Raw genomic sequence first — 21,604 nt, 5'->3', positions numbered from 1 at the left:
TATGATAAATGTACAGGAGTTTTGTAGTTAACTTCATGTGTATGTTGGATGGAGGTAGACTTTAAGTTATGCAGTAGAAGGCTTCACTAAATGACTCTAACTTACAAAACTTGTAAGAATACTACTGACCTAATTAAATTTGTCCAGTTTCTATCCAGATTCATCATGAGATGGTGAGTGAGGAGGAAAACAAACAACAAGGATTTGCATAACTTCATACAAGGAAGGAAATTTGCACAGGAAATTTGAGTATCAGTTCCTCTCTTGTGTATTACTAGAGGCATCTAGAATATCTGCTTTCCCTACAACCTACAGATGAAGAGCAAAGAGGTTGTGCTACTGAAGTTCTTATAGAACTTCTCCCAGACACTTCCTTGTAGTAAGAACTGTAAGTAGTGATTGGACTGTTCACCACTGGAATGGGATAATTTTAGGCGACAAACAAACAACCTTTCCATTACAAGTGGATTTGATACTTAAGCTATCCCAAACTTCCTGTGCAGATTTCCTTCTTTGTGTGAAGTTTTGCTCCCATATCAACCAGAAAGTAGAAATACACTAATTCACAGAGGCAGGAATTACCTACCTCTGATTAGGAATTACCTAATCAAATCAGTGTTATGTAGAGCAAGCTCAATTAAAAAACATCGTTATGTACAACAAAGAATGCAATTACCCAACACACAGACCATGACCAAACATACATTTGCAGTGGAGCACCAGATGTATCAACTGTAATTTGCCAACATCAGAGTACAATGCCAGCCCTCACAACACTGAACATTTTGTCCAGATTTTGTTTGATCTCAGTTTTAGTGTAGGGAAGATCTGAAATGATTAATTTTTTCATGGAAACAAAGATGGGATGTTTTTTCAATGATGTGCTTGAAAGAAGAAAAGGAAGTAGCAATGTGATAGAAATAGAGGATTAATTTCCTTTTAATTTATAAGTAAGTACAGTTTACGATACATTGGGTGGCACTGATTGCAGACTCTTACAAAATAATTACAGCTTTTGGCCAAATATCTGTTACTTTAAGATAAATCTAGGGTTTTTTGTTTTGTTTTCTGAAAAAAATGAATAATCTAAAAAAGACTTGATTACCCATACTGGCAAGACCAACTTTGAATAGTCCTTTCACCTTCTTTCCTATTATCTGTCCAAATCACACAAGTGAAAGATGCTCATCAGTGTTAAAAATGTAACTTAGGCAGGAAAAGTCTACTGACCTGAGGAAATGTTTTCATTTGTGCGTTAGTACTAACATAGCCGAACATTTTCCAAAACAAGCACCTTCACAACTCAAGAAAACTGCATATTTTTATCATATACTTTGCTGACTTATTTTGCTGCAGTTATGAATCTTTTGAATAAATTTTTAGTGGCTTAGGTGAAGAAAAATCTCTTCCATACAATACATAAAATCAACAGTAAACCAATGGTTATTTCAGTCCAAGAAAGCAGTCAGATTTCTCCATTCTGTGGAGATGGGCACTACAATCAAACATGGCATTAAGATAATGATGGGTAAGATAAGCATTCTCATGGTGGGATCTGAAAATACTGCCAAGTTCTTAATGTTCAGACAATGCCTAAAAGCTTGCATATGTTCTCTTGGGAAGCTGTTCTATCAGTGAATTCTACCCACAAAATATTTAACATTTTTCATTGTTCTTTGATGGCATATATTCCCTGAGGTAGCTTACATAAAGTATCGTATTTCTAACTTGAAGCCAAATTAAGTTCAGGCATACAGTAATTGCTCTTTGCTGATGTTTTCAGTAATTCATCATGGATGGCAAATTAACTTACTCTGCTTATATCTTTGGACACCTAAATGAAGAACAGTTTGCTGAGAGTCAGTACATTTTTCAAGCCTAAGGTTGTTTTTATTTTAAATATTGCATGTTCCTGACCTGAAAATTTGCATTTTATATAAAAAGATTAAAAAAAAAAATGGGGAGTAGGATGCCACATAGCAGCTGAATGAACAGATGGGTAGGAGGCAGTTTTAGAGTCATCATCTGGTTTTGTAGAAAGTGGAAAGTTTATGATTTCTCAGAAAAACACTTGACACTAGTTCTGAAGTTTACTGGGATGAAAACCGCCAAGTTTCAGATGGATCCTGGCTACTTTGGCCCTTCATTGCTTTTGTTGATTTCTATAAGATAGAAGAAAACAGTAGCAACTTTTATTTATGTATTGCTGTGGTTGAGAAGAGCAGCTCTTGATGTTGTAGATGGCTGCACCTAACCTTCTTAGGCTAACACATGATAGTAACACTTTTTACTTGTGCATTCTAGACTATGAAGTTATATTAAGAAATACAAGAGGTTTATATTTGTTCAGTACAAATGAAAACACAAATGGAGCAACAAGTATGATACTGACACACAAGAGTGCTTATGTGACCCGGTGGCATTGAAATAATTTGGTATCATATTAACTGGAAAATATTCAGAGAAAGGCCTCCTTCTCCCTACCCATTTCCCCCCACAACCCCCTTTTTATTTCTTATCTACCAGTAACCTACAGGAGAATTTGGCACTGTAGTCATAATCAGCGAATAAATTTTGTTTTACAATTTGAGATCTTCCACTTAGCTCATACCACCAGGAAGAGTTTAGGGCATGTAAAATATTTCTCTAAATTATTACTTCAGATTGAGTTATTTCCTAGATTTCTAATTCTATGTTTTTCCTGAAGAAAATCTGTGAAATCAGTAAGATTGATGGTTTTTTTTTTAGCAGCCTTTCCCTTAGTGGATATGTATTATATTATGTATAGCTCATAGTAATGTTTCTTGCAAATATTTTGACGTGTTTGGCTACCCATCTCTACTGCTACATTGCAGGACAAAGTAGTCATATTTGTTTGGGAAGGAAGGAACTTTAAAGATCATTTGGTTCCAAACCTCGTGCCACAGGCAGGGATACCCTCCACTATAAACCAGGTTGCTCAAAGACCCATCCAACCCGGCCTTAAACACTTCCAGGGATAGGGCATCCACAACTTCCCTGGACAACCTGTTCCAGTGTCTCACCACCCTCTGTGCATGCCAGCTGGTTACTGACATAAAGAATGACACCTCTTCCTCTTCTCCCCAGCCTGTCTTACCTGAAGAGCCAGTATCATTCTGTTCTGACAGTCTAGTCATCAATCAGGAGTTGTCCCATCAGGTCTCTGATGCAAATAAGGTTGTTCGCCTTCAGGCATGTGCATGTTACTGTCTCCTCCTGCTTGTTCCCAATGCTACATGCATAGAAGCATTTAAGTTGGGCCCTCAGTGAAGCTGGCTTATTGGCTGGAGTGTCTGGTAATCTTTTCTGTTGTTGGAAGTCTTTTGTGCTGCAGTTTTCAGCTAGTTTCCACTAAAGCACAGTAATGGTGTATGTTGACCATAAAAGTTAATGTGATACTTTGGCAGATGCCACACTGGCTTTGCTTCACTCTTTGTTCTCTGTGTCTGTACTTTGCTTTCTAGGCCAACTCAAAGCCTAAATTGTATTTGCCAAATGTTAGGTGATTTCACTTATGTTGTTTGTAGATTTGATTAATTCAGCTTCTGGCACATTAAAGTTTTGAAACTAAAGCTTCATCCAATGTTGGAGCCCTTTTGTGGTTGCTTGGTTTAATCTCTTTGTAGATTTTCTTGTCTTGACTAAAATAATTTTAATATGGGTGAGGGTAGCAATTATTATACTTGTTTTGTATTTGACCCAGCCTTGTTCACGAAATGGCTTATAGAGCAACACGATGCTCTTCATTCAGATAGATTAGGTTGCCATAATACTAGTTAACAACCAGATGACATCAGCTTGCTTCTCCCACATCCAAGCATTGCATAACAAACAGACTTTTCAGCCTTCAGGGTAGGAGAATCTGAATGCTCCTTCAGCATCTAGCCTGCTCAGAAAAAAACATTCCATGGACCATTCTCTGAGGTGGCTGATCAGATCTTTTTTCATTAGGAAATACCAGAAGCAGATACCTTTGCTATTCTCATGCACAGAAACATAGGAATCTTTTGTTTTCAGCTCTGACAAGTGTAACCTAATCCAAGTCAAGGAAAAAGGAAACACACATGGAAAAAATTCTTTTGATCAAAGCTGGAAAAAATTAGAGTTCTATAAACAGTTATCTAACGTGCTACACAAAGATGTCCATAACCTTGTGAGACACATAACATAGTTAATGATCATTTAAAACCTGGGCAATTTATTTGTCTCATGCCAGATGAATGAACTATGCTGACAGCAAAGTGTGGAGTTTTGTTTGGTTTTGTTTCCAGTTTACTTCCCCAAAAACTGATTAGACAGAAAGTTCAATTTTCCCAAGACATAAAAACTGAAAAGTATATTTGGAAATGTGTGATAGGTTCCCTTGCATATCTCCTAATAAAAAAAATCCCCTGACCAGATCAAACATACTGATACAGAGCCATAGCTTTACCTTCTGAGAGTTTTGTCATGAAGATGTAGTCAAATGTTCATCTAATTTTGGTCCTTTTCTTAGCAATTTTTCCTTGCTCTGTAGTTCGGAAAATATACTACTCAGTAATATAATATTTATGGTAATATATGCATAAAGTGTGTATATGCATGCCACATTTAGGTACGTATGGGAAAGGCTGTTTATGCTTCTAAACAGTAATTTTAACTTCCTTAGAGAAAAGAAGGTCATTTTTACAGATAAATACATATCTCTCTGTGGCTAAAGTGGAGAATACAAGAAATATCTTTTTCCTTTTCGTTGAACTTTTTCTACCCATGTTACCTTTTAAGAAAATATATGCATTAATATATCAATATATAAAGATAGCTTAAAATATCTAACACAAATTCTTACAAAATATTATTACTTTGGATAAATATATATTTTTACATTAATAAATACATAGAGTCTTAGGAAACATTTTAAGAATTTACTATGGAAGTTCACGTAATATTTTTCCTTTTTTTCCTTCTTCATTTTTGGTTGTTGTTAGATTTTTCTTTTTTGCTCAATATCCCAGTCCCAAAATGACCTCATATGACACAGAATTTGTTTTACATATAATTTGAAACAATATGCACTATTTATTGAAGTTTAGTATTAAATAAGCTTATAAATGGGTTTTAAAAGGTTTCAGAAGAGTTAATGTTGTTTTTCTTTAATCTACACACTGTATCTGCCTCATTGACTTCTCAGTGTGTCTGATAATGATCTACATGGTGTTCTTCCAGACCCTGAGGCAGAAGCTGGGAGGAGTAACCACCTCATGAATAAATGTTATTAAAATCATTACATGACATGCTATCCTGCCATGACGTTGGTCTGTGAAGATGTGGTGGCGAGGGAACTAAGTGTCTCAGCAAATATAAAAAATAAAATTTGAACTAGAGAGCTGTTGTCAGAAAATTGATTTGCTACCATTCATCCTAAAAATTGATCTGCTATTTACATTGAAAAAGAAAAAACACAACCAAACAAACTTATAATCTGCATATGTGCATGTTTTATAGCTTCCTTGGTTTATTATCTCAATTATTATTTGGAGTCTGAAATACATTTTAAAAGACTGAAGTCTGAAAGCTAAGATGCTAAAAAGCCATTTTCTTATTATTACTATTCTGTAGTTTTCTGTGCTATTACTAGTTTTCTGTGATTTCATTACCACCTTAGCTGTAAGATACATGTCCAATGCTAAATCTCATCCCTGTTTGACTTGCACCACAGGGCTCTCAACCTGGGTACAGGTAACTGTCATGGTAACTCAGAATCACACAGCCACTTGCTCACTCCACCCCTCCCCACCCCCACCCCACCCCCTTCCCCCCCGGGGGTGAGGAAGGAGAATCAAAAGCATGTAAATCCCACAGGCTGAGATAAGAACAGTCCAATAACTCAAGTATAATGCAAAACTACTACTACTAACAGTGATAAGGGAAGTAACAAGGGGAGAGAATATGAAAGGGAAGGAAAAAACCCAACAATCCAATAAATACCAGTGATGCACAATATAATTGATCACTACCCACCAACCAATACCCAGCCTGATCCGTGCAGCAATCTGGGCCTTCTGGATGACTCTCCTCAGTTTATATACTGGGCATGACGTGCTGTGATATGGAATACCTCTTTCGCTAGTTTGGGTCAGGTCTCTGCTCCTTTCCGGCTTCTTGTGCCCATCCTCACTGGCTGAGCATGAGAGACTGAAAAGTCCCTTACTGGAGTAAGCACTACTGAGCAACAACTAAGACATGAGTGTGTTATCAGCATTGTCCACAGACTAAAACTGAAACACAGCACTGCACCAGCTACTAGGAAGGAGAAAAATAATTGTTACAGTTGAACCCAGGACAGTAACATACCTCAAACAGCCTGATGTCTAGGGTCTGATGACACTGGAGCACTGTGTGATGGCTCTGGCACTTTGCAGGAGCTGGCAGCGGGTATCAATGCTGAATGTCACAGATGTCACATTTGTGGCTTCCTCCCTGACAGAGGTCACACTGGGAAAACCTGCTCTCCTGCTATGGGATGTGACTCCAAACCACAGCTTGGTGAGAACAACCAGACACAGACAGGTCTCTCAGCATGTTGCAAGCATACTTACATTCTACAACATCCCTGAGAGGGATCTCTGTTTAGGCAAGTGCTTCTGGTTTATTAAAAGTGGATGGTAAAAGGGGAAGAAAGCTGGAGTGTTTGGATCTGTTTGCTGAATGAAGTATGGGTAAACATCTTGCAGTTTTTCCTGTAAAATTTTAGTCCTGGTGAAGGGCACTGTTGAATAGATGATAGAGGGATTCAAAGTAATCAGGAAAAAACTTTGCTGGCTGTTTGGGGTAAAATTTATATCATTATGTAGGATAGGATTTAGCCTTTAACTCTGCAAGAAATTTGTTTTCATATCTTTATAGTCCATGCAGAAAATCTGGCATTTCTAAACTATAGGGTTATTCTGGTATTTGTTCTTGGGTAAGAAATAATGACATATAAATGTTTATTGGTTTTGATTGATTTAGTCAGGAAATGACAACTAGGGCAGCATTCGGTTATGTAAATATAAGTACATAGTGTGCCTTTCTGCTTCTGTAAGAAGCAGAAAAATACAACATTGGATTTGTTTTACAAGGTACATTTTCTTATAAAAAGAAATATGTCCTTATAAAACAGCATGTGGGATGAATGTCAAAGCAGATTCCCCACAATGTCAGAGATGTTCTTAAACACCTATGTTTCAGCATATGAAACACGTTTCCTAATTTGTTTGTAGATGACTAATATAATTGCTTACAGTGGTTAGTCCCATTTCTTACGCTAAAGTGAAAAATCATGATTGGTGCATCCCTTTGGTTTTCCTTGGTCCTTTAATATCTAGTGAGACACAACTAATACTACACCTATGTAGGTAGAGCATTGCCAATATTTTCTGTGCTGAAGTAGATTATTGCCATATGTGAAGAATTCCTGGGGTCTTTTACTCGCAAGTTTATCACCCTTTCATATACAGTCCTGATCTATACTGCTGTTTCTCCTTCTGCTTAGCAACCTGATTGGAAAGCTGTAAATGACCTACACTTACATGTGTTTACAGTTTTAAGAATGTTTAAACAATGTTGGTTTTATTAATTTAGGTTTTGACTGAAGTTTCTTGTTACCAAGGACAGAATAAGTTGTTGCAACTTCAGTAAGTGTGCCACCAAACTCAGGCATTTCTTTTATCACATACAGAATTTGGCCGCAGTATTAGGTTGTTATAACAACTTGCATTTGAATCTAGTTTTATTGCTTGTGCATTTTCCTCAAGACGCAAATCAGAGCTTGACTCTAAATGTTTATCACAGGCTCCAGGCAGGTTTTGTAGCTCTGTCAGTAGATGAGTTTCTTATTTAATTCTGTTGATTATAGTATTCAGTATAAATCATTCCAGATAATTAAGAAAGTTTAAGTCTCCAAAAGCAAATAACTATTTACATTTTTGGGGTAGAGTGATAGTTTTATGTCAACTGAATTGAATCTTAATTTACAGTGTTTAAGCATTAGGTAATGTGCATGTTTCAAGGTTAACATGTAGCAGATTAGCTATGCTGATATTTTGAGGAAATACCTCAGGCATGAGCTGTTGAAAACTGCTTTGCAAAACTGCATTAAAAAAGAAAAAAAAAAGTCATTCATTTGTTTTTCAGGATTTTTGTCAATCCAAATATGTTTTCTGTAGTTGCTAATTTTACATGGATCCCATGCTGTAAACCTATGGTCAGACCAGGGTGGCTCAGTTCACTGGCATTTAAGAAAGGAAATTACGCAACCATAACAAGAATATGGTGCTGCAGTTACAGAAGTTCTGTCACTGACACCATCATCAGGAAAAGAATGAAGTAAAACTTGAAAGATATCGTTAGCAAATTACCTACCAGTTCATATTATGAAAGATTCCTGTAACCTTTTCTTGGGAAAATAATTCTTTCAGTGACATCTTCATTATTTGCAGCCTTAGTTGACATTCACAGGCTGCTTGGTCTCTTACTGCAGAAATGCTGCCTTGCCTCCTGCCTCACTGCATGCAGCGGCTGCTGGCACAGTATCACAGTATGCTAGAGATTGGAAGGGACCTCGAAAGATCATCTAGTCCAATCCCCCTGCCGGAGCAGGAACACCTAGATAATGTTACACAGGAATGTGTCCAGGCGGGTTTTGAATGTCTCCAGGGAAGGAGACTCCACAACCTCCCTGGGCAGCCTGTTCCAGTGTTCCGTCACCCTCACTGAGAAGAAGTTTCTTCTCAAGTTTAAGTGGAACCTCTTGTGTTCCAGTTTGTACCCATTACCCCTTGTCCTATCATTGTTTGCCACCGAGTAGAGCCTGGCTCCATCCTCGTGACACTCCCCCTTTATATATTTATAGACACTTATAAGGTCACCCCTCAGTCTCCTCCAAACTATAGAGACCCAGCTCCCACAGTCTTTCCTCATAAGGGAGATGCTCCAATCCCTTAATCATCTTCGTTGCCCTGCGCTGGACTCTCTCCAGCAGCTCCCTGTCCTTCTTGAACTGAGGGGCCCAGAACTGGACACAATATTCCAGATGGGGTCTCACCAGGGCAGAGTACAGGGGAAGGAGGACCTCTCTCGACCTACTAACCACCCCCCTTCTAATACACCCCAGGATGCCATTGGCCTTCTTAGCCACAAGGGCACAGTGTTGGCTCATGGTCATCCTGTCGTCCACTAGGACCCCCAGGTCCCTCTCCCCTACACTGCTCTCTAACAGGTCGTTTCCCAACCTATACTGGAACCTGGGGTTGTTCCTGCCCAGATGCAGGACTCTACACTTTCCCTTGTTATATTTAATCAAGTTATTCCCTGCCCAACTCTCCAGCCTGGCCAGGTCTCGCTGGATGGCAGCACAGCCTTCTGGCGTGTCAGCCACTCCTCCCAGCTTAGTGTCATCAGCAAGCTTGCTGAGAGTACACTCAATTCCCTCATCTAAATCGTTGATGAATATATTAAATAATACTGGTCCCAGTACTGACCCTTGAGGCACTCCACTAGTTACAGGCCTCCAACTAGACTCAGCCCCATAGACTACAACTTTCTGGCTTCTCTCCTTCAGTCAGTTCGCAGTCCACCTCACTACCTGATCATCCAGTCCACACTTCCTCAATTTAGCTGTGAGGATGCTTTGGGAGACTGTGTCAAATGCTTTGCTGAAGTCAAGGTAGACTACATCCACCGCTCTGCCATCATCCATCCACCGTGTTATCTCCTCATAAAAGGCTAAGAGATTGGTCAAACATGATTTCCCCCTGGTGAAGCCATGTTGACTGCCCCTCATAACCCTCTTATCCTTGATATGCCTTAAGATGGCACCAAGGATAAGGTGTTCCATCACTTTCCCAGGAACGGAGGTGAGGCTGACCGGTCTATAGTTACCCGGGTCCTCTTTCTTGCCCTTTTTGAAGACTGGAGTGACATGCTCCCCTAAATGCTGCTGCTCCTTTTACACACTTCTCCAAGGAAACTGTGACATGCTGCCTAAAGAACAGCTAAGGCAAAAGGACCAGACTAGCACAACCAGGAAAAATGTGTGTCTGCTGAATGCCAGGTTAAGCAGACTTTTGCCTTATAATTATGCCTAAAGGCATAGGACAAGACTTGGCTGGTGCAAGAGGAAGGTGCTTTTAACCGGTTATCACTTTCTACCTCCAATCACATTTTGGCACCTTCTTGCCTCCTTTGTTAGGACCCTGAGGACACTGTCAGCCCTTCCTGCCTCTTCCCATCTGTTCCCCGAGACAGCAAACCTGATACATTCTTGCAATTAGACCCTACCATTCTTTCATTTGCAAAGCCTTTTATGGAGAATTTTTAAAAAGCTGAATTTCCTGTGTAATCATTAACACATGTACTTTAATTACAAAATCAGAGAAATACTAGTAATTCTGTCAAATTTATATCTCAGTGAACATGTCACGTGTGCAGCAGCCTCAGGTGGATTTTGTGTAGAAGCTCAAAAGCAGCAGCTGAGGACGAGAAGCCTGGCTTCTCGCACATATTTCTCTTGTCGGCAAATCGTTTCCGCTCACCAGGAGGAGGAGGAACTGGTGGTGGAAGTAACATCTCATCAGGAACCCTGCTCAACACAGCACATGTCTGTCTTCCTAAGGACTACCCTGCCACAAAAAAAAACAACTTATTGCTTGGAGTGTAGGCAGGCTTTGACATGCGGTACTGAGAGGTGACTCATCCTGAGAAACCATCCAGCAGAAGTGAGTTATTGGGAATGGGAAGTACTGGATGGCCTCATGCAAAGAGTTGCGGTCAATGGTTCAATGTCCAGCTGGAGATCAGTAATGAGTGGTGTCCCTCAGGGATCGGTGTTGGAACTGGTCTTGTTTAACATCATCGTCGCTGACATGGACAGTGGGATTGAGTGCACCCTCAGCAAGTTTGCTGATGACACCAAGCTGTGTGGTTTGATTGATACCCTGGAGGGAAGGAATGCCATCCAGAGGGACCTTGACACGCTGATGCCAACCTCATGAAGTTTAACCATGACAAGTGCAAGGTCCTGCACCTGGGTCGGAACAATCCCAGGCACAGCTACAGGTTGGGCAGAGAAGAGATTCAGAGCAGCCCTGCGGAGAAGGACTTGGGGGTGTTGGTTGATGAGAAAATGAACATGAGCCGGCTTCAGTGTGCGCTTGCAGCCCAGAAAGCCAACCATATCCTGGGCTGCATCAAAAGGAGCGTGATCATCAGGTCGAAGGAGGTGATCCTGCCCCTCTACTCTGCTCTCATGAGACCTCACCTGGAGTATTGTGTGCAGTTCTGGTGTCCTCAGCATAAAAAGGATATGGAACTGTTGGAACAAGTCCAGAGGAGGGCCACAAGGATAATCAGGGGACTGGAGCACCTTCTGTATGAAGATAGGCTGAGAAAGTTGGGGCTGTTCAGGCTGGAGAAGAGAAGGCTGTGTGGAGACCTCATAGCAGCCTTCCAGTATCTGAAGGGGGGCTATATGCTGGGATAGACTCTTCATTAGAGACTGTAGTGACAGGACAAGGGGCAATGGGTTAAAACTTAAACAGGGGAAGTTTAGATTGGGTATAAGAAGGAAATTCTTTCCTGTTAGGGTGGTGAGGCACTGGAATGGATTGCCCAGGGAGGTTGTGAATGCTCCATTCCTGGCAGTGTTCAAGGCCAAGTTGAACAGAGCTTTGGGTGTCATGGTTTAGTGTGAGGTATCCCTGCCCATGGCAGGGGGGTTGGAACTAGATGATCTTAAGGTCCTTTCCAACCCTAACTATTCTATGATTCTGTGATTCTACTTCTTGTGGTCATCAAGGTAAAGAGAAAAAGAGATGAATATGTTCCAGAACCTGTAAGCTGATTTCAGAAAACTCATGTTTGCCGTTCACACGCAGTCTCACACATTATTCCCTCTTCTCCTCCCCCTCTCCTTCCCCCCACACCCCCTTTTATCTCTTTTTGTTTTACCGTGATACAATAAAATAGAGACATAGATGGAAACCTACTGTGAGTAGTAGTCTGGATAAGGATATCTGCATTCAGCGTGTTAACTGAGAGCTAAGTATAGGACAAAGCTTCTATTTGGGGTTTGTTTGGGTGGTTTTATCTACCGCTGATAAACTGTCCTTCTTCCCTTCTGTGGTTCGGCTTCGTGACACACATGATGTAAAAGCGGCTTCTTTGACTAATGTAAAATATAAAAAATGAAAGCATTACAAAGCATGTTATAGCCTTTGCTTGAGGTAGTCTGCATTTGCATAAATGATGATGTCTCCTGTCATACTTCTATTAAGTTTATGATGCCTTTTAAACAATAATTTAATCTTAATGCAATGCTCCCAAGTTTTAATTTAAAGAAGCTATCTCCTGATCTTCTCATGTTTAAAGCTGATGATGGGATAACTGTCTTATAAATGAATTATCATTGGACCGTGACCAACAGTATCGGAACTGAATCCATTAATTTGTAGTTCATCTTCAAAAGCAACTCTGTCATTAACCTTTTTTGTCCTCCATTCTTTCTCCTAAATAATTTGCTACATTCTTTATCAAGCATGAAGTGTAACAACTTGTACATTTGCAGTCAAGCTGCTGAGGGATTTTTAACTAACAGCTTTCATTGCAGAAAGTTCAAAACTTGATACTTTCACTGAAAACTTCAATGGAATTTTGATCAACACGGTTACCCTAAATGTGGGGATTTCTAATTTAAGTGAGAAACAGACAGATTTCAGAACAGCACATGAAAAAGGAAGGAGGCAGAACTTTCGTGTATAAAGCCTGGGTCACAGTCCCTCTGAGCGCTCCCAGAAACAAGAAGTTATTCCCCTTTGGTGTCCCTCTTTCTGTCATGTTCACTACATGCTCTGTTCCCTGCTGTTTCTTTACACTTCCAAACAACCTCTGTGATTTTTCATTCTCTGTTTTCATTAGACAGTGAGTGGGCTGGGAATGGTAGGGAGAAAGAAACGGAAAATTAAATGGACTTGGGTAAAGTATGTGCTGGAAACAAAAGCCAAACCAAACAAAAAAAAAAAAACCAACAACCAAGCCAAAACACAGCCCCACCCCCGAATAAAGAAAAAAAGATAACACAGAAAGAAAAAGGAATGCAAAAAGAGGCAAAATTAGCAAATTTCTGAGCAAAAAAGGCAGAAAGAGAGGCAGAATAAAAGAGCTCTATGAAAAGCTGGAAAAAAAAAAATACAATTAAATGTTGTTATTGCCATGTCAAGAAATTTTAAAATTCTATTATATATTGCATATATTATATATTATATGTGATATTATATATATGTAGTATACATTATGTATATTATATATTATATTATATATCCTATTATAATAAATTATTTCAGAGCAGTATTCATATTTATATATTATAAGATCAATAACAATCAGATTATTTTATGTAAGCACTTGATACATGTAAGCAGTTATGAGTATTTTTATCTCTCATTACTTGGCATAGTCATTTCTTGTAATGAATACTTCAGTATTTGATTCTCCATACAAAATCCTCTATATGTACTTACTTGCTGATAGTCAGAGTAGCAATGTAATCACTCAGTGCAATTATCTGTGCTTCATTTTCAAGCGGGGTGTGAAATCTTGGCCCCTCTGTAATTAGTAGGGCTGTGTGTGAATTGCAAGTGGTTGGCTGAGTTCTAGCAGCAGCTGCCAGGCTAGAACTAGCTGGAACAAAAAACAGGATTAGTGTGTTAAGTGTAGTAGTTCTGGCTTGAAATAAGTCCTGTTGACAGGTGAGCATATTTAGTGCATGCATATCACTATGCTAATGTGGCTATTTTGCCCTAGGACACAAGGTAACATTTCTGTACGGGTTTTCAGAAATAGAGACATGTACCAGCCAAGGTGAGAATTAGCACAGGCGTTTCTTCAACTGTCCGTAACCTTAGATTTGCTGGTGTTTGCTAAGGCTTTATCCTTATTAGATGTCTCCCTGTTGTAGACAACAAAGAGCAAATTCTGAGAAAAATGTGTCCCACAAAAGCAGGAGCTGTAGTCCAGTGGCATATGTTTAAGCTAGGGTTTGTCTGATACTTCTTGGAAATTTTCCATCTTATTTTTTTTTACCTCCAGGGAACATTAAAATCTTTTCCTTTTTAATGCTGTGTTTGGCTAATGTCTCTAAAGAAAATGACTTTACTAAATCCACTTTCTGTGTTGTAGGGATACTTCACCTATGTTAAAGCAGTCGCCTTTCATAGAAGAAAGTACCTTACACAGCAGGTTGCAAGTTCTTGGGACTTGCTGATACAGGATACTGTGGAGGGAGCTGTAGCAGCAGAGTCAGAAAGTGCTTAGAGATGTTCATGAGCAGCAGCTTCACACTAACACATCCGGAAACTAGCAAGCATTCTATTACCACATTTGCGAGGCTCCTGTAATCTCCAGATTTAACTTCTGCCACCATCAGGGAGAGCATGTGCCTGACATTGGGAAATTGGTCTGCCCTGGGGCATTGCTTATGTCCTTATTTATTTTATCATTGTGGAGCTGCAGAACTTCAAAAGCAAAACCAAAAGCCTGTTTATTAGGCTATGTTGGTTTAAGTGTATATAGCATGTGTCTTATATACAAGCCCTTCTCTCTTTTCCATGTTTTGGAAAGATTTATGTCATTTATATGTTGATTTTCAAATATCAAAATCTGAATCTCTTACTTTAGTTCTTTATTCATTTTTGCAAAATAAATTGTTGCTGTTATACCACAGAGAATTTTCTGTGATGATAACTAATTTGTCAACAGCTCCACTATATGTTTGGTTTTTTTTACTTTAGAGAAGCTAAAAAAAAACATAAGGATTATCAGTAATAGAGGACATTTTACCACTGAGGACTGCAAGATATCTTTTATTCTTACTGAAGAGGATAATTTAGTGATTTTCTTTCTGTTGTGAAAAATTGATATTTTTTTTTTCCAAATGAAAGAAGGGCTGCAGATCTTAGAGATTGTAAATGTAGTGTTGACAATTCTTATTAGAAAAAAATCTAGAAACTGTATAGTACTCAATGGCTGTGAGATATCAGTCTAAATAAAAACACTTTCTATGCTCTTATCCATATATAACTAAAATATCACCTTGTCCTTCTTGTGTTTCTTCGTATTAGCCTAAAGAAGCTTTGATCATTACCTTTTATTTAAATGTCAAAAATTATCTTTTGATTTAATAGCTTTGCCAACCTATCTCTAAGTGTAAATTTCCTACTTAGTCCACAATAGATAACTGGACTACCATCATTTTTGTTTTCTTTTGAAAAACTGCCTCTTTGAAGTCGCACAATTCCCTAGCAATTTAAGTGTAAACATATGAATATATGAACTGTAAATATGATGTATCACATTGTTAAACAGAATAGTAAACTCCATCATTTTATATTTACAGGGTAACAAAAAAAAATTATAATAAGATGCTAACTTTAAAACCCTAATCGTAGGATTTTCATGTTAAGTGTTTGTGTTGCTTCTTATCTTAAGGGTAATTGGAGCATATATTTGTACTCTCACCTGTGCATTTAACAAAATAATGTACAAATTTGCTTATAAGTGTTGCATTTATGATGAGCAATACTCATGTTGCATGCATTTTTATGAAAATTGTTATGGATTTCTTTTTTGACAGTTATGTCATAGAAAAGTACAATGTGAAATTATTGGTAACTATAAATTCAGTTATTTTCATGTATATTCATATGGGTGACATCATTAAAATACATGAGCTTTTCCAGTCAGTGAACCAAAAAATTCTACCTAATACATTTTACCAGGTTTCCTTAGGGAATTTAGGATCATCTGAAGTAATTCTTTCCCATCAGTAAGTAAGACAAGATTAGCGATTCTTAATGAACTATTTTGGTCAGAATGTGAACATCATCCTACAGCTCAGTTTGAAACAGGTGGATTATGTTACATCTGTGCATAGGACTTATTTCAGAACAAGTACCAACAAAAGTTTTTATTTAGGAATAGCTGCTATGCATTAATAACTGTATAGATTGATTAATTTATTTTTTAAGAATAAATAAACCAAAATTAGTATATGTGGTGGCAGGAGCTACCAACAAGCTTGCTTTCCTGACAAAATTAGCCCAAGTTTCCAGCAGGCCCCAAAAGAAAGTAAAAAACTTATTTGCTAAATCAGTTGACAATGCCAAAGCATTTCTGAAAGTGCTGCCTTTAGACTGATCCAAGTCTTCGTGTAGATAAGACCTTTCTGTGAAATTTAAAATAACATAATCTTTCCTGCAGTGTAGACAAAAACATAAAGAAATCAATGAGCATATTTGACTGACAAAAGCACTGCCTTCCCAAGCCTGCAGTCCTAAGAGCGAAATTGTACTCCACAACATAAAAAATAACATGTGGTGTAATAGAGAAGAGACTACTTATACTGATTAACTTATAAAACCATTCAAATCGAATCAGGCTCATCAGGTGTTCTTGACTTGAAAAGAGAAAAAAGACTGTTATCTTTATATTTCAAATATGCAAGTTAGAGCAAAAATGTTTATCAGTAATATGTAAATGTTCAAACAATAGAAAATTAATAGAAAAAAAAACAAACCCAAGACTAAGTACTTGTTAGTAAGGAACAAAGTGAGAACTATTCCCTTAGCAGAATCAATCAGTTTGCAAAACTGCAACATCTCTGACATTTTCGTCAGAGACTGAATTTTGTCAAATTCTTCCATGAGATACTCAAGTTTTTCTCTTGGAGTTATCAAATGAGATATTAGGTAAATAAAATTAGGAGTAAAATCCCTTCAGTTTTTTTTGATAGCTGATCTGTTTTCTACAGTGACCAACAGAAATTCCAGAACAACCTTGTGGGTGACGAATAGAAATGGATCCAGGTATTATCGCCCTGGTCTGGCTTAAGCCTTGGGAACAGTAAAGAAAATACCAGGTGCTGCTGCCCTGGACGGGCTCAAGGCTTGGGAACCATGAAGAAAACACCAGGTGTTAATGCCCTGCTTAGGCCTAAGCCTTGGGAACTGAAAGAGAACAATGAAGGGTAAAGATCTGTTAGCAAAACAGAGCAGGCGGTTTGCAAGACAAAGCAGGATGTGCATCTCGAAGACAGACCAAACAGTGTGAATATTTGTAACACGTAGTAGTTTTGCTAAATCAGGATGATAAGGGAGTAAAAGAGTGGAAAGTTACTGCTTAGCACTTAGTAGACTATAAAAGGGATGCTAGATGTGAAATGAAGGTCTTCAGATTTCACCAGAGCTGGAGTCCATCTCTGATACTCCACACAACCTCAAAATAAAAATTCAGTTGCCAAAATTGTATAACGATGATATCTTACTTGCCAAGAAAGAAATTGGTCTTTATAACTGTCGTGGTTTAAACCCAGTCAGGTAATTCGTTCACTCACTTCCCCCCCTTTTCTTGCCCTCCCCCTGCTCTCGGAGGGACGGAGAGGAGAATCGAAAAGAATGCAACTCCCACGGGTTGAGATAAGAACAGTTTAGTAACTAAGGTATAACACAAATCACTACTGCTACCACCCCACCAATGATAATAATGATAAAGGAAATAACAAGGGAAGAGAATACATCATCTCACCACCAGCCGACCGATAACTCGCCCCCCCCAGCCCGACCAAACACTGACCGATACCTCCTCCAACCCCACAGTCCCCCAGCCCTTCCGGCTAACTCCCAGTTACATCCTGGGCATGACGTGCTGTGGTATGGAATACCTCTTTGGTCAGTTTGGGTCAGGTGTCCTGTCTCTGCTTCCTCCCGGCTTCCCCTCCTCCCTGGCAGAGCATGAGGCTCACAAAGTCCTTGGCCAAACCAAAACATCGCTATCAGCTCTGTTCCTGAGCCGAAAGTCAAAACACTGCACTGCACCAGCTACCAAGGAGGAGAAACATGACTGCTACTGCTGAACCCAGGACAATAACTTTATGACAATATGATGCTTTAGTCTCCCACTATGGGAAAGAATAAGGAAACTTCTGCTGTTGTGGCACCATCTTCTTGAATGTCTCTTATTTCACCAGCACCTGTGGACTCCAGGCGTATGCTTTTTACATTTAGGGATATAATTTATATCAAAGAAATGTGATTTGGAACATACAAGTTCAGAGCAGTTCTACCTTCTCTGTCACACAGAATGTTAGCGTAAGAACTGACACATAACCACCGGAATGGTTATATGAGGTGCTTTATTGCAGCACTGGGAAACCAGGGGCACGCGCCCAAATCTGGCTTCAACCCCGTTACATTGCTCTCGCAATTTATACACTAAAAATGTCGTCACTAATACATATTCAACACAGATTACATCATTGACTAATACACATGCATCAAGGATTGCCACATCAGTCTATTACGACACCAGCCTCTTCTGCACTTGCGCAGCGCCCCTCTGGTGGTCGTCCTGATGAAGTAAGGAGTCTTCCTCGGATGAAGTAAGAAGTCTCCCTCAGGTCATCCTGTTCACTTTTTTGTTTCTTGGACATGTCCCAGTCATTATGTGGACGCCAGCATTCTCTTATTTTCACTTGACTACTCCTGGTACCTTCGTGAGTTCTGCTTCGGTAGAGTTTCACAATACTCCCCTGGATCCACCCATATACCCTTCCCCATATAGGGCTATGTTAATTGCTTATCATTATAGCTACCATTGTAATATTTAGTTATACAGTAACTAAGATACACAATAGCAGAATTTCAACTTGTTCTTAATACAAAAGAAACCCTCTACTGATTAACAGATTTTCAAATATAATCATCTTTTCTCTTTGTATTATTGTTTCAACACACAATCTCACCTATTGCTAACAAGAAGATTGGACTGGGATGATCCTCATATTACTTTCTGGGTTTTTTTTTCATCTTTGAAACTCTGTGAAATCTGATCAGTTGTTAATGAAGTATCCCAGAGATTAGTATATCCTCCTAACACAAGGAACATCCACAAAAAAAGCCTTAACAAACTAACATTTTGTCATTGCTAAACCATTTTAAAAAATTGTTCACAGAAGTAATTCTCAAATTCTTTCATACTGTGGACAACTTATTGTCCACTCATGGCTGATTGCATTTTGGGCCTCCTTCTACTAGATTTTATTTTAAGCAAATATGGAGCTTGATTGTACTAGTGACAGTGGCATTAGGACTTTGAAATGAGAATTGATGTAACACCAATTCATTTTCATACAGATGGCTGAGCTACTTGATTGTAAATCGGTTATGTTCCCTTTTTAAATAAAACAGCAACGGATATACTGGCACTATCTTTATTTTTATTGACCATGGTCTACCCACATTATATTTTTCCACATTATTTTTTTACCATCCATTTTCTTTTCCTGTATTCGGGATCCTTTTAATTTTGCTTTTAATTGTAAGTTTGAACACAGGTGTATCGTGCTAGAAGACATAATGAAGATGGATAAAAATTAATCATGAGAGTCCAGAGAAATATTTTTAGTTATTCAGATAGTTTAATTAAATAAAATCTTTTGCAAAGCTTAAATAAGAGTCAGAATTTGACTGCGCTATTTGTCAACAGTATCATTGATTAGATAATTGCAGTGTTTGAATGGTCTTTTTACCATGTGGCAGTATAGTACATACTGATTGCTGAAAATCTCAGTTATTCATTATGTGATGTGAATCAGGCCCTCAGTTTGCAGCAGTTCTCTTCCTTCTTGAATGACAAATAAAAGACATTTTTTGAACAATCCTAAAAATGTTACTGCCACACAGACTGAATTTAATGAATTATTTTGTTTCAGAATTTTTTTGCTTTTGAGTTGTTGGTTCTTTTTCAGATACTGAAATGTTCTTAATATCTGCTATGGTTTTTAGAAAAGAATAAATCCTGCTGAATTTTTAATAATTAAGCTCTGGCAAAACATAGGCTAAATATTTTTGAATCTTTTAGTATTCTGAGGTGCTATATAAGGAAGATGTACTTATTTTTTATGTTGACAATGAATAAATCCTACCAGAATGAGGAATTATTTGTGAATTGGCCCATAGTATCACTACCTGAATACATAATCAGAAAAGGGAGCTTCAGTGAAGGCCTGATAGCTGTCAGACTGCATGCTTCTTACAGCATTTTTTGCTAACATTATCTTTGCCTTTATGGCTTCATGTGAGACTTAATTTCAGGTGGTATTGTAGGGAAAAATGATTGCACAATAATAGGTTAATTTGGTTGGATGACTTTGTTGTCCATATTTTTATGACTTATTGCAGTTGGGCCAAAGGATTAACTCTAATGTCCAAAACCACTAAAATGTAGGTAGCATACTGTTCCTTCTGTAAGCTTCAGCATGTTATATCTGATGCTGAATTTTTCTGCTAAACCCAGATGATAAACACAGAATTTTTCATGTGATTCTTTCCCTGTCTCTAATGCACCATAAGCTTTTTATCCTTTGTAGGATAAAAGTAACAGGGTACTGTAACTGGGAGTCAGCTGTAACTTACACTTTTAAGAATAATTGGTCTGGGAAGCTGCATGTATGTTAACTCTCCTGATTTTTCGTGGTCTTCTGGGTGACAATCAAAAGTCAGACAGACCCCAAGACTTTCTACAGCTTTCCACCAAACCTACATCTACAGTGCTATCCCCTGGAGAGATGTGTATCACTGAGAGTGGCTAGTGCCATGCAAACAATATCAGCCTTTATATGCCAACCTATGCATTTCTGATACATTGGGTTCCCTGCTACTAATCTTACCACAAATCTTACTATCACTTTGTAATTAATTAGACCTTGTTCTCTTCAAGTTCAGATCATATGCTAACATCAAAAGGGGAAATGGTTCTGACTTTTTCACCTTTATTATTTGCCACTGAGGTGAATTCTGCTCATTTAGCAGTATAAGACCAGAACTGATATTCAACAGAAGAATGTGTTTCATTGAAGTTGTTCCTTCTCTGCATGGAAACTTCAGTGATACATATATGGTCTTTGTATTGCTACATTTATCCCTGCTCTGTTGTGCTTTTTAAGCTTCTTTTCAATCAAGTAACAAAGATATTGATAGTAATTATTGTCCAAGTAACTGCTACACTACTACCTTAACGTGTTCCTGACACTTTTTTCCTTATAGATAAAATGGCAGTCATCTTTAGTGATGAAACAGTTGTAACTGAAACGACTTTTCCATATTCCTTGAAAATATTGCAGAGATATCTTTCTTGTTAACGATCATCATTATCATTAAAAGTCAGCTAGGTACATAAATATCTTACACTTTAATTCATCTACGGTAATTAAAATTTTATAAAATTGCTCTCTGTGCCTTTCTCCATTGATGACCTGTGAGTTTAAGCCACTCCAGTACTTTCATTAAGTATGCCAAGCTGTGTGGTTCAGTTGATACCCTGGAGGGAAGGAATGCCATACAGAGGGACCTTGACACACTTGTGAGGTGGGCTGATGCCAACCTCATGAAGTTTAACCATGCCAAGTGCAAGGTCCTACACCTGGGTCAGAGCAATCCCAGGCACAGCTACAGGTTGGGCAGAGAAGAGATTCAGAGCAGCCCTGCAGAGAAGGACTTGGGGATGTTGGTCAGTG

The 21,604-nt window shown here is 38.5% G+C and overlaps 1 long non-coding RNA gene across 1 annotated transcript in view; it reads left to right on the top strand.

Annotated features, from left to right (window-relative positions):
* The first annotated feature begins 6,521 nt into the window (after positions 1-6,521).
* The window catches only part of LOC134165485 (uncharacterized), a 77,847-nt gene continuing 62,764 nt past the window's right edge, over positions 6,522-21,604 (top strand). Inside the window, exon 1 of the long non-coding RNA XR_009965555.1 lies at positions 6,522-6,719. This is a non-coding gene — a long non-coding RNA (uncharacterized LOC134165485). The remainder of the gene's footprint in view (positions 6,720-21,604) is intronic.

The sequence above is a fragment of the Pezoporus occidentalis genome, unplaced genomic scaffold, assembly GCF_034315485.1.
Source record: "Pezoporus occidentalis ecotype Australia unplaced genomic scaffold, CSIRO_AGI_Poc_V1 ctg24, whole genome shotgun sequence".
Taxonomy (NCBI): domain Eukaryota; kingdom Metazoa; phylum Chordata; class Aves; order Psittaciformes; family Psittacidae; genus Pezoporus; species Pezoporus occidentalis.
This window is presented reverse-complemented; position numbering and strand designations above follow the sequence as displayed.